This window comes from Elgaria multicarinata, chromosome 6 (genome assembly GCF_023053635.1).
Source record: "Elgaria multicarinata webbii isolate HBS135686 ecotype San Diego chromosome 6, rElgMul1.1.pri, whole genome shotgun sequence".
Taxonomy (NCBI): domain Eukaryota; kingdom Metazoa; phylum Chordata; class Lepidosauria; order Squamata; family Anguidae; genus Elgaria; species Elgaria multicarinata.
Window position 1 is genome coordinate 76,680,910 of NC_086176.1, and position 8,891 is coordinate 76,689,800.

Here is an 8,891-nt window from a genome sequence, read left to right on the forward strand (position 1 = left end):
TGTCCCATTGGCGTGAGGTTTGATACCCCTGGTAAAGCACAACCAGTTTCTTAACTTGACACTATTAGAGGCCTTAGCTAGACCTAAGGTTTATCCCGGGATTGTTCCGTGTTCATGTAAATGACACACAGGGGATCCCAGGAGCACGCAGGGACGACCCTGGGACGATCCCGGGATAAACCTTAGGTCTAGCTAAGGCCAGAGATTAACTGATTTATCTTTGTTGTGACTGAATTAGCTGGAAAGTTGAAGTGTTAAATTTCAAAGCAACTTTCCCATTTAGGACAAGTAAATTTTTGCAGTAAGTGTTTTCAGTCTGAGAAGGCTTCCAGATGGACAGCTCCTAGCACTACCAATGAAAAGACATTGTGCAACTATCCCATCTTTCCCTCCTTAATGCTTTTTTCTGCAGCAAGAAGACAGAAGAAACAGTGATGCAGGCCAACTGCACAATAAAATTCTGTATTTTAGGCAAGGCAACTACACAATAAAAATATTGTCTGGAAACACCCTAAGGGTGCAATCCTATTTATTATCTTTTCTATACCACCCCATAGCCAAAGCTCTGCATGGCTCACAAAAAATATTTTTTTAAAAAAATTAAAATCCATTATACAAAGTACAGAAAAGCATTTAAATAAAATACTGGCTGGGGAATGCTGGGAGTTGTAGGACTTTTTTCTGCCTAAATACACATAGGATTGCTCCCTAAGTCTCTTCTTAAGTTTCCCTGTTGAAAATCAGAGCTCAAAATATGTACATATTGGACTTTTTAGAAATAACTAATTGTATAAATAAAATTAATGGTATTTCTTGCACTCTTGAAATCTTTCCCCTGTTTTTATGTACAGGGAGTGAATCATTATTCACAATCACTCAGCCTTTCCCATGTGGGTACCCTCCAGATGTTTTAGACTACAGCTCCCATCATTCCTGGCCATTCTGTCTGGGGCTGTTGGGGGTGTAGTACAAAATATCTGAAGGATACCACATTGAGGGAAGGCTGCATACCCTATACAATGGGGAGGAAAGTGCATGTTGCCTCCAAGCTCTTCAGAAGGTGTCTGCTGTAACAATCTGCAAGGAATGATAAAAAGAATTCCATTTACAGCACTAGCAAACACAACCAGCTTTTCACAGTGAAACTGTAATGGCTGAACATGAAAGCAATGGCCAACTACCTGACAGTCAAGAGCACTTAGCAATATGAGAACATGGAATGAAATTCAGTTTAATCATGATTTTTTCCCAAACTACCTAATCAGTTTAGATCAATCAATCTATATTAATGTGCAAAAGTATTAACTGAGTACAAACTTTCTAATAATTGGAAACAGTTTGTTAAAGAAAAAGCAGAATGTTTGAAATGGCCATTGTTCAAACTTCTTAAATACAGTATATATAGATAGAGATGACACATCGACCCCAGGGGATAAATGAGGCAGATGACAAAAAGTTGCTTTTGTCCAACAAAAACATGTCTCAGTGTTCATTCTTTGTGTGCACTAAGTAAAATCAGGAGAAACTGCGCTCTCTGAAATCTGCGCAAGACTGTCCAGATCTTGATCTTTTAAGTTGATCCCTGTTTATGCGCACCATGTGTGGCGCTGCCCTGTGGTTTGTTATTTTTCTTCAATAGCAGAGGGAGGAAACTAACAATGCTCGGCAACCGTACCACATAGCACAGGGTAACCATGGAAGCATTTGTCCACTTGTTAGGGCCCCTCCAGAGTGATTCAGCCATTCATTTCATTGAATCAATATTGAAGCTTTTAAGATTTATTATTTGGGAGCTCAGACAAACTAATGAAACAAATTCCTTGTTTCTCCCCATCAAATCCATTTTGTCACGTTAAACATATCAATACCTTGTAAACTTTTTACAGTTGTGGAATGAGCTACATCACTGTTTCTTTGTTATGGAGAGTCTAGTCAGATTAGCACTAACATTCCTGCTACTCTGTGAAAGAGAACCTAAGGATTTCTGCATTCTCTCAATCTTGTATAAAGGATGAATCCAATACAAAGACAAGGAGGGAGTGGCAGGTGGGGGGAGAAGAATAGGGCTGAAGCAAATCTGTTTTAAAACATGTGGAGAAAGCTGTTTAAACTGCTGTTCTTATTTTGGAAGCCCCCTGCAATACCATTTAGGTCTACCCACACTTCTAGGCTTTTTGAAAATAATAATAATAGGGAAGTAATTGATTTCTAGGGCTTCATATATGTCATCAACTGAGAATCAATAGATATAAATCAACTCAGAGCTTTACCCACAAGCAAATCTGAAGCAAACACCTGTTGCATGAAAACTAAAACTCATCTGATATACTGTTTTTCACATCTGTTTGGAAATGACCTTCTCTTATACTTTATAAGACTCCAAGCACACTAATAGTGTCCTATAATAATCATTCTGATTCTTCTAATATAAGTTCCAACTAGTGGTGTCATCTAACAACAAACAACAACATACTTTCTTTTCTAATACAAGAAAAGCCCAAGCACCTGTTTTGGCACACAGGGCAGTGTAATCATTTACCGGTAAGATACTGTTAGACAATAAGACCATGATGCTACAAATTGCTCTATCAAGACTGGAGCCCTTTGTCTGTCCAAAGCCCTATGGCCAAGATCCAGCAGGCCAGGAGGAGGATGGAGGCTTCTACATCTTCTGTTCCTCCATTTTCCTTGTTTTGAGATAGACAGGCCTCTTGCTTCCCTACCTTCTAGTGGGAGGGAATAGGTGGCAGAGAAGCTTCTGAATTTTGTGGATCCGTGGCTCTCTCTGCCCCTCTGCTCCCCACCCACCAGCATGCCCTCTTGCGAATTCGGAAAGAGGAGACAGTATGGAGCTTTCCATGGTAGCAGGGAGAGGTAGATCCATGATGGGATCTCCTCCTCTGCACTCATAGCTCTGGCTATGGGTATGGAGAAGCATCCCAAGGTGTTTCCAATGTTCCTGTCTTGGGGCCAGAGGATTCCCTGTCCCTTACTAAAAACAATGTAGAGTCTTGTGGCACCTTAAAACAAACAAATGTATTCTGGCATAAGCTTTCATGGACATCATCCATTTCATCAGATGTATCTGATGAAATGGACACTGTCCACGAAAACATATGCTACAATGAATTTGTTAGTTGTTAAGGTGCCACAAGACTCTGTCATTTTTGCTGCAACAGACTAAATAGCTTACTTAAGATTTCCTGGGAGCTTCAGCATCCTAATCCTAAACACAATGGCCAGAATCCAGCACAGACAGGTATATTTAACACCCACTGATTTCCATGAGCCTAACCGCTTGTAACAATGCATTGTTTTATAGCACCAACTTGAAAATTTAAGGCCTACTGATTTCAATTGCATTTACTTCCAAATGGCTAAAGAAAACACCATAAGGCTGAGCTATGAAACTCAACTCTCACTTGATCAAGTCCTAGGCAGGATCTCCACCACTGCTTTAAAACAGTGTATAACAGTAGTGACAACTGTTGGGGCCCAGGACACCCCCCCTATACAGTTTTCAAAACGTTTTCAAAGTGGTGTATCCTGCTTGGGGTAGATCTGGCACTGCAGTTTGCTCCCTACCACCTACAACAATAGTTTAATGCCTAAACTCACACACCCAAGCAAGAATATTTTAGTATTTAACTTTAATTGTGAAAGCAATTGTTATGACAATTTACATGATCTATGAACCGATACAAACATCTATCTCACCACACATTCTAATGCAGAAATGCAAAACCTCATGCTGGTGCCAAACTTGGCCTGACCAGGGTGCCAAACGTGGCCTGACCATGGTCCTAATCCAATCCTCTGGGGCTCCCCAGAGGGCCCCACCCCCTTCCCGTGAATTCTTATTGTTTGGTGGTTTCCTGGCTTTTGCATGTTTAGCTTGCATTTTTGGTATTTTGGCTTTTCCCCCTTTGACTTTGACTTCACCCACCACTGGAATGCAACCCCCAAGAAGTTCTCCAAAATTAAATTCAACCCTCAAGCTAAACGTGGTTCAACACTCCTGCTTTAACATATATCATCAACTGATACATGGTTATTAACACTTGATAGGATGATAAAGATGACCAAAGTATCCTGGGGTGCTTTGTCATCTGAGTGAGCTCTACTGCCTATCTGATTAACTGAATGAGTAATATTTATTGCATTAGTCCTTAGACCCCAGCAGCACAAAACCAAGGAACAATGATTACACAAGTTTACATAACAATACAATAATCATCAATTAAATGTTGTTACAATTGTTAAGGTTAAAACATATTCTTAAAATAACAAGCAGTTCCATTTGTTTGTATGCACAGAATATGATCTCCTGCGCCAGAAATGGGCTATGATCCTCAGACCAAACTAACCAATTATCAAGTAACAACTCTTGTTAGGAGCCTTTCATAAAAATATAATAATCACTAGTTAAAATTAGTCCTTAAAATTATTGAGTTTAAAACATATTCCTAAAATAACAAGCTTTACTTTAAAATATATAACATTATAAACTCATATCAGAAGGCATTTCTCATATTTCAGAATCTCCCAGGCAATTCACAGCAATGGAACCTACATACATCTCCCTACATTTAGCAGCCTTTACTGCAAAAGAAATTATTGGTTAGTTCCTTGTAGCAGAAATCCCAATTTTACATCCCCAAATTTAATCGAACTGTATATTTTTTCCTTAAAAGTGCTCATATAAGGCAACATTTTCCTTCTGCTTCCATGTATTTAACTCCTTTCTTCCCTGAAGATACTACTTGCATTGTCTACTGTGCTTGTCATTTGTAAAGTCTGTGTTCAAGGCCCAGCAGACAGATAACGATGAGCAAGTTCCTGTAGTTGCACATACAGGTGTCATGCAATGATTAATACTGACTCTGCTAACGCACTTAATATGCACTATTAGGATAAGTGAAGTAATTTACATAGAGAAGGAGAAAGGCGGTATTCTCATTAGCATTCATAGATTGTGCGGCTACTGTCCTGTTCATCAAGTTGGAAATATACGCTTTTGTATGTTGATGGGAAAATGTCACTAGGTACAAATGGTTACAGAAAGGAGTGAAGCAGGGTCACGGCAAATCCCCCTGACTTTGTTTTCTCTGAGGAAGTGTGCTGCTCTAGCAATGCTTGTTTGACCAAGTAGGGCGTAGTATCTGTCTAGAGAAAAGAAGTGCTGGGATTCCTTCACCCTGACCTGCTGTATCACAAAAAAAATTGAAAATAAATGTTCTGCTAGATATGTGAAATGATAAACTTCCAACTTTGTCATAGGCATCGCTGGAGACAATTTACAAACGTCTGTCGATTTTTACCCATAGCTTTGACTTGTGTTATAAAATAATCTTTCAGCTACAATGAATGAGGGCTGAGGCATCAGTTTCCTAGCTACTGACAATTCCACTTTTTCATGACTGTGTCTGAAAAATCCTTTAAACTTTGTTTTAGATTTGCCTTGCAAAGAGCTTAGTGTCACTAAGATTTCCCCTTGGTTACTAAGCTTTTCTGCTATCTGCAGACACCATGAGGAAAGCTAGCTATTCCATTAGAGGGCATCATTTCACTTCATCCATGGGCTAGTAGCTCATTCATGCAAATCAGCCACTCCCCCCCCCTCCCACATACATACTTTTTCACTGTGAAACATAGGGTGGATTATACATCCCTACAAATAAAGCAGCATTTCTAAGGAAGTATTAGACAATGTACAAACATATTAACCGCAACCTCCAGCTTACCTTTATTATTATGCATCATCAAGAATATACATAGTGCTTTTCAGAGGAGGAGGAGGAAAAGAAGAGGAAGAGTAGTAGTAGTCTCTGGCTTGAGCAGCTTACAATATATATTTATTATTATTATTATTATTATTATTTATTTATATAGCACCATCAATGTACATTTCAAAGGTGGGAGTGGGGAGGAAAGGTAGAAACCAGCTGAATGCATTTTTCCCAGTCAGGGTTGAGATAAAAAATAACAATAAAGTCAAATACATTTCAAATGGAAGCAGCAGGCTGAATAAAGAACTAGGGCCTAATCTGCACCAAGCAGGATATTGCACTATGAAAGCGGTATATAAGAAGCAGGAGCCACACTACTGCTTTATAGAGGTATTGAAGTGCACTGACAACTATTGGGGCCCATTGACACATAGCGCTTTCATAGTCCAATATCCTGCCTGGTGTAGATTAGGCCTAGGTATAATTAGTCCTGCACCTTGGATCAATTTTCAAACAAGTTCATCCTCCTCTATAGTAAATGGCTATAGACTTAAGTCAGAGGACATCTGTTGACATTTTATGGCACCTCGCATCAAATATTGCCACCACCAGCCCACAAACTACTTACTCACTTGTATGTCAAGTGTGATACTTAATTTGAAGAGATATCTTCCTGAGGTTCTAGTTTTGCCTGGAAAGCACACATTCTGACCTATATGGAAACTGGGTTTCTTCACCCACTTACCCGGTTGGGAATCAGCCTTGTGTGGTGAATGAACACCCACACCCACAACGTTTGACCAACGTGATGTGGTCAAATCATTATTATTATTATTATTTATTTATATAGCACCATCAATGTAAATCACTGGTAGGATAAGTGTGTGAGGCAGCCCTGCATTCTTAATCCAAGATGTGTGAGGCTGCTGTGGTTATTCAGTGCTGGGTAAACATACTGATTTATACTTAAGGTTTTATCCCATGAAATCAACACATCATGGTTGCTTTGGTAGAGACACCACAAATACAACAACCAAATATACATTAAGGTGTAACAACTAAGCAACAAGCACATACAACAGGGTGCTGAACCTGTTTCAGCCCAAGGGCCAGAGTCAGTTTTGAAGAAGCTCTTGGGAGCAACATTCCAGTGGTGAGCAGGGAAGAAGGAAAAATGGGTGAAGCCAAAAATGCCAGCATGTTTTAGCTTAAAGTTCTTACTGACAGTAAGCCTGAGGACAGGCATTTCAACCTTTTAGAATGGGTGAAAATGCATGAAAGCCAGGAAATCACCAAGTTACTGGTACTCAAGGGAAAGGAGGTGGGGCCAGAGGAAAGGGCATGGTCATCTGGAGAAGTCTGGACGTTGAGGTTGGGACCCCAGATGGGCTGGATTTGGCCCCTGGGCCTGGGGTTTTACACAACCAAAAACAAACAAACAATATAGACTCAGTTCAGACAACATGCTAAGCCACTGTGGTTAACCATTTTGAGCTAAACATGACGGCTTAGTGTGTCATGTGACCCATGGCTTAGTGTGTCGTACGAACCATTCCTAACCATAGTGGCTACATAACCATTGTGTAAACAATTTCAAACATTTAAACATTTGCTGCAGAAAGGTTAGCGTCTTAACCATGGCTTAATGTTATGTCTGAACAGGCCCAATAACACCACTGTCAGTGCCACTGGCAGCCTTCAAGTGAAATATAAGTGCTTTTAGAGCAAGTTTGTTTTATTAGCTGCCTTGGTATTCTCTTCCTTGCTGGGTGCAGAGCATCAAGCCTAGGAGGAAATCTGGCTCTCCTGGGATCCCAATCTGTTCCCCAGAGGGCCCCATCCATTCTTTTGGCACCCCCTTTCTCTGGACCATTAATCATTTGGTAGATTCTTGGCTTTTGCGCAGTTTAAGGTTGAAATGCCTCTCCTAAGGCTTATTTACAAGCAGTAATAGCTTTAAGCTAAAAATATGTTGGTATTTTGGCCCCATGGCTTTTGACTTCAGCTTAAGCCTTTTGCCTTTGGCTCTGCTCACCAATGAAATGCAGTCTCCGAGAGCTTCTTCAGAATGAAATTTGGCCCTTTGCCTGAAAGAGGTTCAATGCTACAAGTTCCAGGACTGAGCCTTCACACTATACATGGGACCAAAGGCTTGACCCTCGGTGATTGTTGCAGAGAAAACAAGGACAAGTGTCTCACACTTACTTCTCTTTTCCTTCTAGAACAGATGTTTAGTATCTCTCTCATCCAGGTGATGTTTCATCTGTCCTGAATTAGTAGAAGAGCCCACACAAATGAAATGGCCATTTTACCACACATCTGCATGTGCTACACACAACCAAGACCTGCCTGTGGCAAAACAACGCAGCTATGCTGCACATTCCTCTGCAGCTTTGATAAGTTTGAAGAAGCTTCTATAATCCCATATAGGAAAAATGATTAAAGTTGGATCTACAGAAATCATGATTAAATTGTTTATCAAAACCATGTAAAATCCTTCTCACATGGCTACTTTGAATGGTTTAAAACAAACAAAAATCATGTCCACAAGGTGCTGTACACAGGGCAGCAGTACGCAGGGCCAGTCCTAACATTAGGCAGCATGAGGCACTCTCTTCAGGTGGCAGCAAGGACTTAGGGGTTGTTTCACGGTGCCAGGTTGGCGCTGCATCCCTCCAAAACACTGCTGTTTCCCTCTCCCTTGACTCCGAGGAAGGAGAGTGGGGTTTCCGGCAGCCATCTGAGTACCGGAGCCACTGCCCCCCTTCCTGGTGGAAAGCAACCAATCACTGGTCACCTTCCACTTGGCCCCAGAGCGACACCAGACAGGGGAAGAACTATATTGACACCACTCCAACTGAAAAAGTCGGGATAAATCCCAGACTTTTTCAATCCACAGTTTTACAGGATAGCCCTACGGTGGCTGTGAAGCTGCATCATATAACTGATGCAGCACTGATCGACAGGCACCACGGGGCTTTCCCTGCATATAGACAGCCCCTTGGAGAGACCTGAGTGTCAAACAGCCTGCCCTAAACTAGCATTCAAGTGTGGTGGAGGATGCGGTCCCATTACCAGGGTTGAAGGAAGTTTCAACTCTGCCAGTGCATGGAATATAATGAAACGGGAGAGGATGCAATCTCGTTTTATTTATTTAAAACA